The sequence below is a fragment of the Schistocerca piceifrons genome, chromosome 2 (genome assembly GCF_021461385.2).
Source record: "Schistocerca piceifrons isolate TAMUIC-IGC-003096 chromosome 2, iqSchPice1.1, whole genome shotgun sequence".
NCBI classification, from domain to species: domain Eukaryota; kingdom Metazoa; phylum Arthropoda; class Insecta; order Orthoptera; family Acrididae; genus Schistocerca; species Schistocerca piceifrons.
In genome coordinates, this window is record NC_060139.1 from 1,131,884,192 (window position 1) to 1,131,902,562 (window position 18,371).

Consider the following 18,371-nt stretch of genomic DNA (forward strand, 5'->3'; position numbering starts at 1 on the left):
TAAGTCGGCATTGTGCCTTTTGTATTTCATTCCGATGCAATTTCTGTGTTTCATCATCAATAAGAAGGTCAGAGGGATACAAAAAACCAGAAGTGATGCATCGGAATCTATAACTAGTGTCAAAGGAATGGTTCAAAACATAGACAGTAAGAAGAGTCAGTTTTCTTGTGGTTAAGTCGACATTGTGCCTTTTCTATTTATTTCCGATGCAGTTTCTGTGTTTCGTCGTCAATAAGAAAGTCCAAGGGATACACTACACCTGAAGTGAAGCATCGGAATCTGAAACCGCCCTCACAGGAAAGGTTAAAAACATAGACAGTAAGAAGAGCCAGTCTTCTTATACTGGAATCGGCATTGTGCCTTTTGTATTTAATTCCGATGCGATTTCTGTGTTTCGTCGACAATAAGACGGTCAGAGGGATACGGTAAACCTGATGTGAAGCATCGATATCTATAACTAGTGTCACAGGAATGGATCAAAACAAAGACTGTAAGAAGAGTCACTTTTCTTGTACTTAAGTCGGCAATGTGCATTTCTATTTAATTCCGATGCAATTTTTGTGTTTCGTCGTCAATAAGAAGGTCCAAGGGATACAGTAAACCTGAAGTGAAGCATCGGAATCTATAACTGGTCTCACAGGAAAGGTTCAAAACATAGACAGTAAGCAGAGCCAGTCCTCTTGTAATTGACTCGGCATTGTGCCTTTTGTAATTAATTCCGATGCAATTTCTGTGTTTCATCGTCAATAAGTAGGTCAGAGGGATGCAGTATACCTAAAGTGAAGCATCGGAATCTATAACTAGTGTCACAGGAATGGTTCAAAATATAGACGGTAAGAAGAGTCAGTCTTCCTGTACTTAAGTCGGCATTGTGCCTTTTGTATTTAATCAAGATGCAATTTCTGTGTTTCATCGTCAATAAGAAGGTCCAAGGGATACAGTAAACCTGAAGTGATGCACCGGAATCTATAACTAGTGTCACAGGACTGGTTCAAAACATAGACAGTAAGAAGAATCAGTCTTCTTGTACTTAAGTCGGCATTGTGCCTCTTGTATATAATTCCGATGCAATTTCTGTGTTTCATCGTCAATATGAAGCTCAGAGGGATACAGTAAACCTGAAGTGAAGCATCGGAATCTATAACTAGTGTCACAGGAATGGTTCAAAACATAGACAGTAGGAAGAGTCAGTCTTCTAGTACTTAAGTCGGCATTGTGCCTTTTGTATTTAATTCCGATGCATTTTCTGTGTTTCAGCGTCAATAAGAAGGTCCAAGAGAAACAGTAAACCTGAAGTGAAGCACCGGCATCTATAACTAGTGTCACAGGAATGGTTCAAAACATAGACAGTAAGAAGAGTCAGTTTTCTTGTACTTAAGTCGGTATTGTGCCTTTTGTATTTAATTAAGATGCAATTTCTGTGTTTCATCGTCAATAAGGAGGTCGGAGGGATACAGTAAACCTGAAGTGAAGCATCGGAATCTATAACTAGTGTCACTGGAATGGTTCAAAACATAGACAGTAAGAAGAGTCAGCCTTCTTGTACTTAAGTCGGCTTTCTGCCTCTTGTATATAATTCCGATTCAATTTCTGTGTTTCATCGTCAATATGAAGGTCAGAGGGATACAGCAAACCTGAAGTGAAGCATCGGATTCTATAACTAGTGTCACAGGAATGGTTCATAACATAGACAGTAAGAAGAGCCAGTCTTCTTGTGCTTGAGTCGGCATTGTGCCTTTTGTATTTAATTCCGATGCAGTTTCTGTGTTTCATCGTCAATAAGACGGTCGGTGGGATACAGTAAACCTAAAGTGAATAATCGGAATCTATAACTAGCGTCACAGGAATGGTTCAAAACATAGATAGTAAGAAGAGTCAGTCTTTTTGTACTTAGGTCGGCATTGTGCTTTTTGTATGTAATTCCGATGCAATTTCTGTGTTTCATCGTCAATAAGAATGTCAGAGTGAGACAGTAAACATAAAGTGAAGTATCGTAATCCATAACATGTGTCACAGGAATAGTTCAAAACATAGATCGTAAGGAGAGTCAGTCTTCTAGTACTTAAGTCGGCATTGTGTCTTTTGGTTGTATTCCGATGCAATTTCTGTGATTCGTCGTCAATAAGAAGGTCCAAGGGATACAGTAAACCTGTAGTCAAGCATCTGAATCTAAAACTGGTCTCATAGGAAAGGTTCACAACATAGACAGTAAGAAGTGCCAGTCTTCTTGTACTTGAGTCGCCATTGTGCCCTTTGTATTTAATTCCGATGCAATTTATGTGTTTCATGGTCAATAAGAAGGTCCAAGGGATACAGTAAACCTGAAGTGAAGCATCAGAATCTGAAACCGGTCTCACAGGAGAGGTTCAAAACATAGACAGTAAGAAGAGCCAGTCCTCTAGTACTTGAGTCGGCAATGCGCCTTTTGTATTTAATTCCGATGCAATTTCTGTGTTTGATCGTCAATAAGAAGGTCAGAAGGATACAGTAAACCTGAAGTGAGCATCGGAATCTATAAATAGTGTCACAGGAATGGTTCAAAACATAGATTGTAAGAAGAGTCAGTCATCCTGTACTTAAGTCGGCATTGTCCCTTTTGTATTTAATTAAGATGCAATTTCTGTGTCTCATCGTCAATATGAAGGTCAGAGGGATACAGTAAACCTGAAGTGAAGCATCGGAAACTATAACTAGTGTCACAGGAATTGTTCAAAACATAGACAGTAAGAAGAATCAGTCTTCTTGTACTTAAGTCGGCATTGTGTCTCTTGTATATAATTCCGATGCAATTTCTGTGTTTCATCGTCAATATGAGGGTCAGAGGGATACAGTAAACCTGAAGTGAAGCATCGGAATCTATAACTAGTGTCACAGGAATGGTTCAAAACATAGACAATAAGAAGAGCCAGTTCTCTTGTACTTGAGTCGGCATTGTGCCTATTGTATTTAAGTCCGATGCAATTTCTGTGTTTCATCGTTAATAAGAAGGTCAGAGGGATACAGTAAACCTGAAGTGCAGCATCGGAATCTATAACTAGTGTCACAGGAATGGTTAAAAACATAGATAGTAAGAAAAATCAGTTTTCTTGTACTTAAGTCAGCATTGTGCCTTTGGTATTTAATTCCGATGCAATTTCTGTGTTTCATCGTCAATAGGAAGGTCAGAGGGATACAGTAAACCTGAAGTGCAGCATCGGAATCTAAAACCGGTCTCACAGGAAAGGTTCAAAGCATAGACAGTAAGAAGAGCCAGTCTTCTTGTACTAGAGTCGGCATTGTGCCTTTTGTATTTATTTCCGATGCAATTACTGTGTTTCATCGTCAATAAGAAGGTCAGAGGGATACACTAAACATGAGGTGAAGCATCGGAATCTAAAACCGGTCCCACAGGAAAGGTTCAAAACATAGACGTAAGAAGAGCCAGTTTTCTTGTACTTGAGTCGGCATTGTGCCTTTTGTATTTAATTCCGATGCAATTTCTGTGTTTCATCGTAAATAAGAAGGTCAGAGTGATACAGTAAACCTGAAGTGAAGCATCGGAATCTATAACTAGTGTCGCAGGAATGGTTCAAAACATAGACATGAAGAAGAGTCTGTTTTCTTGTTCTTAAGTCAGCATTGTGCCTTTTGTATTTAATTCCGATGCAATTTCTGTGTTTCGTCGTCAATAAGAGGGTCCAAGGGATACAGTAAACCTGAAGTCAACATCGGAATCTAAAACTGGTCTCACAGGAAAGGTTCAAAACATAGACAGTAAGAAGAGCCAGTCATTATGTACTTGAGTCGGCATTGTGCATTTTGTATTTCATTCCGATGCTATATATGTGTTTCATCGTCAATAAGAAGATCGGAGGGATACAGTAAACCTGAAGTGAAACATCGGAATCTATAACTAGTGTCACTGGATTGGTTCAAAGCATAGACAGTAAGAAGAGTCAGTTTTCTTATACTTAAGTCGGCACTGTGCCTTTTGTATTTAATTCCGATGCAATTTCTGTTTCATCATCAATAAGAAGGTCAGAGGGATACAAAAAACCTGAAGTGATGCATCGGAATCTATAACTAGTGTCACAGGAATGGTTCAAATCATAGACAGTAAGAAGAGTCAGTCTTCTTGTACTTGAGTCGGCATTGTGCCTTTTGTATTTAATTCCGTTGCTATATATGTGTTTCATCGTCAATAAGAAGGTCAGAGGGATACAGTAAACCAGAAGTGAAGTATCGGAATCTATAACTAGTGTCACCGGATTGGTTCAAAGCATAGACAGTAAGAAGAGTCAGTTTTCTTATACTTAAGTCGGCACTGTGCCTTTTGTATTTAATTCCGATGCAATTTCTGTTTCATCATAAATAAGAAGGTCAGAGGGATACAAAAAACCTGATGTAATGCATCGGAATCTATAACTAGTGTCACAGAAATGGTTTAAAGCATAAAGAATAAGAAGAACCAGTCTTCTTGTACGTGAGTCGGCATTGTGCCTTTTATATTTAATTCCGATGCAATATCTGTGTTTCATCGTCAATAAGAAGTTCAGAGGGATACAGTAACCCTGAAGTGATGCATCGGAATCTATAACTAGTGTAACAGGAATGGTTCAAACATAGATAGTAAGAAGAGTCAGTTTTCTTGTACCTAACCCGGCATTGTGCTTTTTCTATTTAATTCCGATGCAATTTCTGTGTTTCGTCGTCAATAAAAAGGTACAAGGGATACAGTAAACCTGAAGTGAAGCATTGGAATCTAAAACCGGTCTCACAGGAAAGGTTCAAAGCATAGACAGTAAGAAGAGCCAGTCTTCTTGTACTTGAGTCGGCATTGTGCCTTTGTTTTTAATTCCGATGCCATTTCTGTGCTTCATCGTCAATAAGACGGTCAGAGGGATACAGTAAACCTGAAGTGAAGCATCGGTATCTATAACTAGTGTCACAGGAATGGTTCAAAATAAAGACTGTAAGAAGAGTCAGTTTTCTTGTACTTAAGTCGGCATTGTGCTTTTCTATTTAATTCCGATGCAATTTCTGTGTATCGTCGTCAATAAGAAGGTCCAAGGGATACAGTAAACCTGAAGTGAAGCATCGGAATCAAAAACCGGTCTCACAGGAAAGGTTCAAAACATAGACAGTAAGAAGAGAAAAACCTCTTGTACTTTAGTCGGCATTGTGCCTTTTGTATTTAATTCCGATGCAATTTCTGTGTTTGATCGTCAATAAGAAGGTCAGAGGGACGTAGAAAACCTGAAGTGAAGCATCGGAATCTATAACTACTGTCACAGGAATGGTTCAGGACATACACGGTAAGAAGAGTGAGTCTTCCTGTACTTAAGTGGCATTGTGCCTTTTGTATTTAATTAAGATGCAATTTCTGTGTTTCATCGTCAATAAGAAGGTCAGAGGGATACAGTAAACCTAAAGTGAAGCATCGGAATCAATAACTAGTGTCACAGGAATGGTTTAAAGCATAGACAGTAAGAAGAGTCAGTTTTCTTATAATGAAGTCGGCATTGTGCCTTTTGTATTTAATTCCGATGCAATTTCTGTGTATCATCGTCATTAAGGTCAGAGGGATACAGTAACCCTGAAGTGATGCATCGGGATCTATAACTAGTGTCACAGGAATGGTTCAAACATAGATAGTAAGAAGAGTCAGTTTTCTTGTACCTAATCTGGCATTGTGCCTTTTCTATTTAATTCCGATGCAATTTCTGTGTTTCGTCGTCCTTAAGAAGGTCAGAGGGATACAGTAAACCTGAAGTGATGCATCCGAGTCTATAACTAGTGTCACAGGAATTGTTCAAAACATTGACATTAGGAAGAGTCAGCTTTCTTGTACTTAAGTCGGCATTGTGCTTTTCTGTTTAATTCCGATGCAATTTCTGTGGTTCCTCGTCAATAAGGAGGTCCAATGGATACAGTAAACCTGAAGTGAAGCATCGGAATCTAAAACCGGTCTCACAGGACAGGTTCAAAACATAGGCAGTAAGAAGAGCCAGTCTTCTTGTACTTGAGTCGGCATTGTGCGTTTGTATTTAATTCCGATGCAATTTCTGTGTTTCATCGCCCATAAGAAGGTCAGAGGGATACAGTAAACCTGAAGTGAAGCATCGGAATCTATAACTAGTGTCACAGGAATGGTTTAAAGCATAAACAATAAGAAGAACCAGTCTTCTTGTACTTGAGTCGGCATTGTGCCTTTTGTATTTAATTCCGATGCAATATCTGTGTTTCATCGTCAATAAGAAAGTAAGAGGGATACAGGAAACCTGAAGTGAAGCATCGGAATTTATAACTAATGTCAGAGGAATGGTTCAAAGCATAGACAGTAAGAAGAGTCAATTTTCTTGTACTTAAGTCGGCATTGTGCCTTTTGTATTTCATTCCGATGCAATTTCTGTGTTTCATCGTCAATAAGAAGGTCAGAGGGATACAGTAACCCTGAAGTGACGCATCGGAATCTATAACTAGTGTCACAGGAATGGTTCAAAGCATAGGCCGTAAGAAGGGACAGTTTTCTTATACTTGAGTCGGCATTGTGCCTTTGGTATTTAATTCCGATGCAATTTCTGTGTTTCATTGTCAATAAGACGGTCAGTGGGATATAATAAACCTGAAGTGAAGCATCGGTATCTATAACTAGAGTCACAGGAATGGTTCAAAACAAAGACTGTAAGATGAGTCAGTTTTCTTGTTCATCGGTCGGCATTGTGCTTTTCTATTTAATTCCGATGCAATTTCTGTGTTTCGTCGTCAATAAGAAGGTCCAGGGGATACAGTAAACCTGAAGTGAAGCATCGGAATCTAAAAATGGTCTCAAAGGAAAGGTTCAAAACATAGACAGTAAGAAGAGCCAGTCCTCTTGTACTTGATTTGGCATTGTGCCTTTTGTATTTAATACCGATGCATTTTCTGTGTTTGATCGTCAATAACAAGGTCAGAGGGATACAGTAAACCTGAAATGAAGCATCGGAATCTGTAACTAGTGTCACTGGAATGGTTCAAAACATAGACGGTAAGAAGAGTCAGTCTTCCTGTACTTAAGTCGGCATTGTGCCTTTTGTATTTATTTAAGATGCAATTTCTCTGCTTCATCGTCAATAAGAAGGTCAGAGGGATACGGCAAACCTGAGGTGAAGCATCGGAATCTATAACCAGTGTCACAGGGATGGTTAAAGACATGGACAGTAAGAAGAATCAGTTTTAATGTACTTAAGTCGGCATTGTGCCTTTTGTATTTAATTCTGATGCAATTTCTGTGTTACATCGTCAATAAGAAGGTCAGAGGGATACAGTAAACCTGAAGTGAAGCATCGGAATCTATAACTAATGTCACAGGAATGGTTCAAATCTTAGACAGTAAGAAGGGTCAGTTTTCTTGTACTTAAGTCGGAATTGTGCCTTTTGTAAATAATTCTGACGCAATTTCTGTATTTCATCGACAATAAGAAGGTCAAAGGGATACAGTTAACCTGAAGTGAAGCATCGGAATCTATAACTAGTGTCACAGAATGGTTCAAAGCATAGACAGTAAGAAGAGTCAGTTTTCTTATAATTAAGTCGGCATTGTGATTTTTGTATCTAATTCCGATGCAATTTCTGTGTTTCATCGTCATTAAGAAGGTCAGAGGGATACAGTAAACCTGAAGTGAAGCATCAGAATCTATAACTAGTGTCACAGGAATGGTTCAAAACATAGACAGTAAGAAGAGTCAGTTTTCTTGTTCTTAAGTCGGCATTGTGCCTTTTCTATTTATTTGCGATGCAATTTCTGTGTTTCGTCGTCAATGAGAAGGTCCGAGGGATAAAGTAAACCTGAAGTCAAGCATCGGAATCTAGAACTGGTATCACAGGAAAGGTTCAAAACATAGACAGTAAGAAGAGCCAGTCTTCTTGTACTTGAGTCGGCATTGTAACTTTTGTATTTAATTTCGATGCAATTTATGTGTTTCATCGTCAATAAGAAGGTCAGAGGGATACAGTAAACCTGAAGTGAAGCATCGGAATCTGTAACTAGTGTCACAGGAATGGTTCAAAGCATAGGCAGTAAGAGGAGTCAGTTTTCTTATACTTAAGTCCGCATTGTGCCTTTTGTATTTAATTCCGATGCAATTTCTGTGTTTCATCATCAATAAGAAGGTCAGAGGGATACAGTGAACCTGAAGTGAAGCATCGGAATCTAAAACCGGCCTCACAGGAAAGGTTCAAATCATAGACAGTAAGAAGAGCCAGTCTTCTTATACTTGAATCGGCATTGTGCCTTTTGTATTTCATTCCGATGCAATTTCTGTATTTCATCGACAATAATAAGGTCAAAGGGATACAGTAAACCTGAAGTGAAGCATCGGAATCTATAACTAGTGTCACAGAATGGTTCAAAGCATAGACAGTAAGAAGAGTCAGTTTTATTATAATTAAGTCGGCATTGTTCCTTTTGTATCTAATTCCGATGCAATTTCTGTGTTTCATCGTCAATAAGAAGGTCAGAGGGATACAGTAACACTGAAGTGTTGCATCGGAATCTATGACTAGTGTCACAGGAATGGTTCAAAACATAGACAGTAAGAAGAGTCAGTTTTCTTGTACTTAACCCGGCTTTGTGCCTTTTCTATTCAATTCCGATGCAATTTCTGTGATTCGTCGTCAATAAGAAGGTCAGAGGGATACAGTAAACCTGAAGTGAAGCATCGGAATCTAAAACCGGCCTCACAGGAATGGTATAAACCATAGACAGTAAGAAGAGCCAGTTTTCTTGTACTTGAGTTGGCATTGTGCCTTTTGTATTTAATTCCGATGCAATTTCTGTGTTTCATCGTCAATAAGAATGTCAGAGTGATACAGTAAACCTGAAGTGAAGCATCGTAATCTATAACTAGTGTCACAGGAATAGTTCAAAACATAGACAGTAAGGAGAGTCTGTCTTCTAGTACTTAAGTCGCCATTGTGCCTTTCGTTTGCATTCCGATGCAATTTCTGTGTTTCATTATCAATAAGAAGGTCAGAGGGATACGACAAACCTGAAGTGATGCATCGGAATCTATAACTAGTGTCACAGGAATGGTTCAAAACGAAGACTGTAAGAAGAGTCAGTCTTCTTGTACTTTAGTCGGCATTGTGCTTTTCTATTTAGTTTCGATGTAATTTCTGTGTTTCGTCGTGAATAAGAAGGTCAGAGGGATACAGTGAACCTGAAGTGAAGCATCGGAATCTAAAACCGGCCTCACAGGAAAGGTTCAAATCATAGACAGTAAGAAGAGCCAGTCTTCTTATACTTGAGTCGGCATTGTGCCTTTTGTATTTAATTCCGATGCAATTTATGTGTTTCACCGTCAATAAGAAGGTCAGAGGGATACAGTAATCCTAAAGTGAAGCATCGGAATCTGTAACTAGTGTCACAGGATTCGTTCAAAGCATAGACAGTAAGAGGAGTCAGTTTTCTTATACTTAATTCGGCATTGTGTCTTTTGTATTTAATTCCGATGCAATTTCTGTGTTTCATCATCAATAAGAAGGTCAGAGGGATACAGTAAACCTGAAGTGAAGCATCGGAATCTAAAACCGGCCTCACAGGAAAGGTTCAAATCATAGACAGTAAGAAGAGCCAGTCTTCTATTACTTGAATCGCCATTGTGCCTTTTGTATTTAAATCCGATGGAATTTCTGTGTTTCATCGTCAGTAAGACGGTCAGAGGGATACGGTAAACCTGAAGTGAAGCATCGGTATCTATAACTAGTGTCACAGGAATGGTTCTAAACATAGGCAGTAAGAATAATCAGTCTTCTTGTACTTGAGTCGGCATTGTGCCTTTTGTATTTAATTCCGATGCAATTTCTGTGTTTCATCGTCAATAAGAAGGTCAGAGGGATACAGTAAAACTGAAGTGAAGCATCGGAATCTATAACTAATGTCACAGGAATGGTCCAAAACATAGACAGTAAGAAGAGTCAGTTTTCTTGTGCTTAAGTCGGCATTGTGCCTTTTGTACTTAATTCTTATGCAATTTCTGTGTTTCATCGACAATTTGAAGGTCAGAGGGATACAGTAAACCTGAAGTGAAGCATCGGAATCTATAACTAGTGTCACAGGAATGGTTCAAAGAATAGACTGTTAGAAGAGTCAGTTTTGTTATAATTAATTCGGCCTTGTGCCTTTCATATTTAATTCTGATGCAATTTATGTGTTCCATCGTCAATAAGAAGGTAAGAGTGATACAGTAAACCTGAAGTGAAGCAACGTAATCTATAACTAGTGTCACAGGAATAGTTCATAACGTAGACAGTAAGGAGAGTCAGTCTTCTAGTACTTAAGTCGGCATTGTGCCTTGTGTTTGTATTCCGATGCAATTTCTGTGTTTATTCGTCAATAAGAAGGTCAGAGGGATGCAGTAAACCAGAAGTGAAGTATCGGAATCTATAACTAGTGTCACAGGAATGGTTCAAAACATAGACAGTAAGAAGAGTCAGTGTTCTTGTACTTAAGTCGACATTGTGCCTTTTCTATTTATTTCCGATGCAGTTTCTGTGTTTCGTCGTCAATAAGAAGGTCCAAGGGATACAGTAAACCTGAAGTGAAGCATCGGAATCTAAAAGCGGCCTCACAGGAAAGGTTCAAAACATAGACAGTAAGAAGAGCCAGTCTTCTTATACTTGAATCGGCATTGCGCCTTTTGTATTTAATTCCGATGCGATTTCTGTGTTTCGTCGTCAATAAGACGGTCAGAGGGATACGGTAAACCTGAAGTGAAGCATCGGTATCTATAACTAGTGTCACAGGAATGGTTCTAAACATAGGCAGTAAGAATAGCCAGTCTTCTTGTACTTGAGTCGGCATTGTGCCTTTTGTATTTAATTCCGATGCAATTTCTGTGTTTGATCGTCAATAAGAAGGTCAGAGGGATACAGTAAACCTGAAGTGAAGCATCGGAATCTGTAACTAGTGTCACAGGAATGGTTCAAAGCATAGACAGTAAGAGGAGTCAGTTTTCTTATACTTAAGTCGGCATTGTGCCTTTTGTATTTAATTCCGATGCAATTTCTGTGTTTCATCATCAATAAGAAGGTCAGAGGGATACAGTAAACCTGAAGTGAAGCATCGGAATCTAAAACCGGCCTCACAGGAAAGGTTCAAATCATAGACAGTAAGAAGAGCCAGTCTTCTTTTACTTGAATCGGCATTGTGCCTTTTGTATTTAATTCCGATGCAATTTCTGTGTTTCATCGTCAGTAAGACGGTCAGAGGGATACGGTAAACCTGAAGTGAAGCATCGGTATCTATAACTAGTGTCACAGGAATGGTTCTAAACATAGGCAGTAAGAATAGCCAGTCTTCTTGTACTTGAGTCGGCATTGTGCCTTTTGTACTTAATTCTTATGCAATTTCTGTGTTTCATCGACAAATTGAAAATCAGAGGGATACAGTAAACCTGAAGAGAAGCATCGGAATCTATAACTAGTGTCACAGGAATGGTTCAAAACATAGACAGTAAGAAGAGTCAGTTTTCTTGTACTTAACCCGGCTTTGTGCCTTTTCTATTAAATTCCGATGCAATTTCTGTGTTTCATCGTCAATAAGAAGGTCAGAGGGATACAGTAAAACTGAAGTGAATCATCGGAATCTATAACTAATGTCACAGGAATGGTTCAAAACATAGACAGTAAGAAGAGTCAGTTTTCTTGTACTTAACTTGGCTTTGTGCCTTTTCTATTTAATTCCGATGCAATTTCTGTGTTTCATCGTCAATAAGAAGGTCATAGGGATACAATAAACCTGAAGTGAAGCATCGGAATCTAAAACCTGCCTCACAGGAATGGTTTAAAACATAGACAGTAAGAAGAGCCAGTTTTCTTGTACTTGAGTTGGCATTGTGCCTTTTGTATTTAATTCCGATGCAATTTCTGTGTTTCATCGACAATAAGAAGGTCACAGTGATACAGTATACCTGAAGGGAAGCATCGTAATCTATAACTAGTGTCACAGGAATGGTTCAAAACGAAGACTGTAAGAAGAGTCAGTTTTCTTGTACTTTAGTCGGCATTGTGCTTTTCTATTTAGTTTCGATGTAATTTCTGTGTTTCGTCGTCAATAAGAAGGTCCAGGGGATACAGTAAACCTCGAGTCAAGCATAGGAATCTAAAACTGGTCTCACAGGAAAGGTTCAAAACATAGTCAGTAAGAAGTGCCAGTCTTCTCGTACTTGAGTCGGCATTGTGCCTTTTGTATGTAATTCCGATGCAATTTATGTGTTTCATCGTCAATAAGAAGGTCAGAGGGATACAGTAAACCTGAAGTGAAGCATCGGAATCTGTAACTAGTGTCACAGGAATGGTTCAAAGCATAGACATTAAGAGGAGTCAGTTTTCTTATACTTAAGTCGGCATTGTGCCTTTTGTATTTAATTCCGATGCAATTTCTGTGTTTCATCATCAATAAGAAGGTCAGAGGGATACAGTAAACCTGAAGTGAAGCATCGGAATCTAAAACCGGCCTCACAGGAAAGGTTCAAATCATAGACAGTGAGAAGAGCCAGTCTTCTTTTACTTGAATCGGCATTGTGCTTTTTGTATTTAATTCCGATGCAATTTCTGTGTTTCATCGTCAGTAAGACGGTCAGAGGGATACGGTAAACCTGAAGTGAAGCATCGGTATCTATAACTAGTGTCACAGGAATGGTTCTAAACATAGGCAGTAAGAATAGCCAGTCTTCTTGTACTTGAGTCGGCATTGTGCCTTTTGTACTTAATTCTTATGCAATTTCTGTGTTTCATCGACAAATTGAAGGTCAGAGGGATACAGTAAACCTGAAGTGAAGCATCGGAATCTATAACTAGTGTCACAGGAATGGTTCAAAACATAGACAGTAAGAAGAGTCAGTTTTCTTGTACTTAACCCGGCTTTGTGCCTTTTCTATTAAATTCCGATGCAATTTCTGTGTTTCATCGTCAATAAGAAGGTCAGAGGGATACAGTAAAACTGAAGTGAAGCATCGGAATCTATAACTAATGTCACAGGAATGGTTCAAAACATAGACAGTAAGAAGAGTCAGTTTTCTTGTGCTTAAGTCGGCATTGTGCCTTTTGTACTTTATTCTTATGCAATTTCTGTGTTTCATCGACAATTTGAAGGTCAGAGGGATACAGTAAACCTGAAGTGAAGCATCGGAATCTATAACTAGTGTCACACGAATGGTTCAAAGCATAGACTGTTAGAAGAGTCAGTTTTGTTATAATTAATTCGGCCTTGTGCCTTTCATATTTAATTCTGATGCAAGTTCTGTCTTTCATCGTCAATAAGAAGGTCAGAGGGATACAGTAACCCTGAAGTGATGCATCGGAATCTATAACTAGTGTCACAGGAATAGTTCATAACATAGACAGTGAGAAGGGTCAGTTTTCTTGTACTTAACCCGGCACTGTGCATTTTCTATTTAATTCCGATGCAATATCTGTGTTTCGTCGTCAATAAGAAGGTCCAAGGGATACAGTAAACCTGAAGTGAAGCATCGGAATCTAAAACCGGTCTCACAGGAAAGGCCTAAAACATAGACAGTAAGAAGAGCCAGTCTTCTTGTACTTGAGTCGGCATTGTGCCTTGTGTTTGTATTCCGATGCAATTTCTGTGTTGCATCGTCAATAAGAAAGTCAGAGGGATACAGTAAACCTGAAGTGAAGTATCGGAATCTATAACTAGTGTCACAGGAATGGTTCAAAACATAGACAGTAAGAAGAGTCAGTGATCTTGTACTTAAGTGGACATTGTGACTTTTCTATTTATTTCCGATGCAGTTTCTGTGTTTCGTCGTCAATAAGAAGGTCCAAGGGATACAGTAAACCTGTAGTGAAGCATCGGAATCTAAAAGCGGCCTCACAGGAAAGGTTCAAAACATAGACAGTAAGAAGAGCCAGTCTTCTTATACTTGAATTGGCATTGTGCCTTTTGTATTTCATTCCGATGCTATTTCTGTGTTTCGTCGTCAATAAGACGGTCACAGGGATACGGTAAACCTGAAGTGAAGAATCGGTATCTATAACTAGTGTTACAGGAATGGTTTAAAGCAAAGACTGTAAGTAGAGTCACTTTTCTTGTACATAAGTCGGCATTGTGAATTTCTATTTAATTCCGATGCAAATTTTGTGTTTCGTCGTCAATAAGAAGGTCCAAGGGATACAGTAAACCTGAAGTGAAGCATCGTAATCTATAACCGGTCTCACAGGAAAGGTTCAAATCATAGACAGTAAGAAGAGCCAGTCCTCTTGTACTTGAGTCGGCATTGTGCCTTTTGTATTTAATTCCGATGAAATTTCTGTGGTTGATCGTCAATAAGATGGTCAGAGAGATGCAGTAAACCTAAATTGAATCATCGGAAGCTATAACTAGTGTCACAGGAATGGTTCAAAACATAGAGAGTAAAAAGAGTCAGTCTTTTTGTACTTAGTTCGGCTTTGTGCCTTTCGTATTTAATTCCAATGCAATTTCTGTGTTTCATCGTCAATAAGAAGGTCATAGGGTTACAGTGAACCTGAAGTGAAGCATCGGAATCTAAAACCGGCCTCACAGGAAAGGTTCAAATCATAGACAGTAGGAAGAGCCAGTCTTCTTATACTTGAATCGGCATTGTGCCTTTTGTATTTAATTCCGACGCAATTTCTGTATTTCATCGACAATAAGAAGGTCAAAGGGATACAGTAAACCTGAAGTGAAGCATCGGAATCTATAACTAGTGTCACAGAATGGTTCAAAGCATAGACAGTAAGAAAAGTCAGTTTTATTATAATTAAGTCGGCATTGTTCCTTTTGTATCTAATTCTGATGCAATTTCTGTGTTTCATCGTAAATAAAAAGGTCAGAGGGATACAGTAACACTGAAGTGTTGCATCGGAATCTATAACTAGTCTCACAGGAATGGTTCAAAACATAGACAGTAAGAAGAGTCAGTTTTCTTTTACTTAACCCGGCTTTGTGCCTTTTCTATTTAGTTTCGATGTAATTTCTGTGTTTCGTCGTCAATAAGAAGGTCCAGGGGATACAGTAAACCTCAAGTCAAGCATAGGAATCTAAAACTGGTCTCACAGGAAAGGTTCAAAGCATAGACAGTAAGAAGAGCCAGTCTTCTTGTACTTGAGTCGGCATTGTGCCTTTTGTATTTAATTCCGATGCAATTTATGTGTTTCATCGTCAATAAGAAGGTCAGAGGAATACAGTAAACCTGAAGTGAAGCATCGGAATCTAAAACCGGCCTCACAGGAAAGGTTCAAATCATAGACATTAGGAAGAGCCAGTCTTCTTGTACTTGAGTCGGCATTGTGCCTTTTGTACTTAATTCTTATGTAATTTCTGTGTTTCATCGACAAATTGAAGGTCAGAGGGATACAGTAAACCTGAAGTGAAGCATCGGAATCTATAACTAGTGTCACAGGAATGGTTCAAAACATAGACAGTAAGAAGAGTCAGTTTTCTTGTACTTAACCCGGCTTTGTGATCTTTCTAATTAATTCCGATGCAATTTCTGTGTTTCATCGTCAATAAGAAGGTCAGAGGGATACAGTAAAACTGAAGTGAAGCATCGGAATCTATAACTAATGTCACAGGAATGGTTCAAAACATAGACAGTAAGAAGAGTCAGTTTTCTTGTGCTTAAGTCGGCATTGTGCCTTTTGTACTTAATTCTTATGCAATTTCTGTGTTTCATCGACAATTTGAAAGTCAGAGGGAAACAGTAAACGTGAAGTGAAGCATCGGAATCTATAACTAGTGTCACAGGAATGGTTCAAAGCATAGACTGTTATAAGAGTCAGTTTTGTTATAATTAATTCGGCCTTGTGCCTTTCATATTTAATTCTGATGCAATTTCTGTCTTTCATCGTCAATAAGAAGGTTAGAGGGATACAGTAACCCTGAAGTGATGCATCGGAATCTATAACTAGTGTCACAGGAATGGTTCATAACATAGACAGTGAGAAGTGTCAGTTTTCTTGTACTTAACCCGGCATTGTGCATTTTCTATTTAATTCCGATGCAATTTCTGTGTTTCGTCGTCAATAAGAAGGTCCAAGGGATACAGTAAACCTGAAGTGAAGCATCGGAATCTAAAACCGGTCTCACAGGAAAGGTCCAAAACATAGACAGTAAGAAGAGCCAGTCTTCTTGTACTTGAGTCGGCTTTGTGCCTTTTTGTATTTAATTCGGATGCAATTTATGTGTTTCATCGTCAATAAGAAGGTCAGAGGGATACAGTAAACCTGAAGTGAAGCATCGGAATCGAAAACCGGTTTCACAGGAAAGGTTCAAAACATAGACAGTAAGAAGAGCGAGTCTTCTTGTACTTGACTCGGCATTGTGCCTTTTGAATTTTATTCCGGTGCAATTTCTGTGTTTCATCGTCAATAAGAAGGTAAGAGTGATACAGTAAACCTGAAGTGAAGCAACGTAATCTATAACTAGTGTCACAGGAATAGTACATAACGTAGACAGTAAGGAGAGTCAGTCTTCTTGTACTTAAGTCGGCATTGTGCCTTGTGTTTGTATTCCGATGCAATTTCTGTGTTGCATCGTCAATAAGAAGGTCAGAGGGATAAAGTAAACCTGAAGTGAAGTATCGGGATCTATAACTAGTGTCACAGGAATGGTTCAAAACATAGACAGTAAGAAGAGTCAGTGTTCTTGTACTTAAGTAGACATTGTGACTTTTCTATTTATTTCCGATGCAGTTTCTGTGTTTCGTCGTCAATAAGAAGGTCCAAGGGATACAGTAAACCTGAAGTGAAGCATCGGAATCTAAAAGCGGCCTCACAGGAAAGGTTCAAAACATAGACAGTAAGAAGAGCCAGTCTTCTTATACTTGAATTGGCATTGTGCCTTTTGTATTTAATTCCGATGCGATTTCTGTGTTTCGTCGTCAATAAGACGGTCACAGGGATACGGTAAACCTGAAGTGAATAATCGGTATCTATAACTAGTGTTACAGGAATGGTTCAAAACAAAGACTGTAAGTAGAGTCACTTTTCTTGTACTTAAGTCGGCATTGTGAATTTCTATTTAATTCCGATGCAAATTTTGTGTTTCGTCGTCAATAAGAAGGTCCAAGGGATATAGTAAACCTGAAGTGAAGCATCGTAATCTATAACCGGTCTCACAGGAAAGGTTCAAATCATAGACAGTAAGAAGAGCCAGTCCTCTTGTACTTGAGTCGGCATTGTGCCTTTTGTATTTAATTCCGATGAAATTTCTGTGGTTGATCGTCAATAAGAAGGTCAGAGAGATGCAGTAAACCTGAAGTGAAGCATCTGAATCTATAACTAGTGTCACAGGAATGGTTCAAAACATAGACAGCAAGAGGTGTCAGTCTTCTTGTACTTGAGTCGGCATTGTGCCTTTTGTATTTAGTTCCGATGCAATTTCTGTGTTTCAACGTCAATAAGAAGGTCGGAGGGATACAGTATACCTGAAGTGAAGCATCGGAATCTATAACTAGTGTCATAGGAATGTTTCAAAGCATAGAATGTAGGAAGAGTCAGTCTTCTAGTACTTAAGTCGGCATTGTGCCTTTTGTATTTTATTCCGATGCAATTTCTGTGTTTCATCGTCAATAAGAAGGTCCAAGGGATACAGTAAACCTGAAGTGAAGCACCGGAATCTATAACTAGTGTCACAGGAATGGTTCATAACATAGACAGTAAGAAGAGTCAGTTTTCTAGTACTTAAGTCGGCATTGTGCCTTTTGTATTTAATTAAGATGCAATTTCTGTGTTTCATCGTCAATAAGAAGGTCAGAGGGATACAGTAAACCTGAAGTGAAGCATCGGAATCTATAACTAGTGTCACTGGAATGGTTCAAAACATAGACAGTAAGAAGAGTCAGTCTTCTTGTACTTAAGTCGGCATTGTGCCTCTTGTATATAATTCCGAAGCAATTTCTGTGTGTCAACGTCAATATGAAGGTCAGAGGGATACAGCAAACCTGAAGTGAAGCATCGGATTCTATAACTAGTGTTACAGGAATGGTTCAAACATAGACAGTAAGAAGAGCCAGTCTAAGAGTACTTGAGTCGGCATTGTGCCTTTTGTATTTAATTCCGATGCAATTTCTGTGTTTCATCGTCAATAAGACGGTCGGAGGGATACAGTAAACCTGAAGTGAATAATCGGAATCTATAACTAGTGTCACAGGAATGGTTCAAAACATAGAGAGTAAGAAGGGTCAGTCTTTTTGTACTTAGTTCGGCTTTGTGCCTTTTGTATTTAATTCCAATGCAATTTCTGTGTTTCATCGACAATAAGAAGGTCAGAGGGATACAGTAAACCTGAAGTGAAGCATCGGAACATATAACTAGTGTCACAGGAATGGTTCAAATCATTGACAGTATGAAAAGACAGTCTTCTTGTA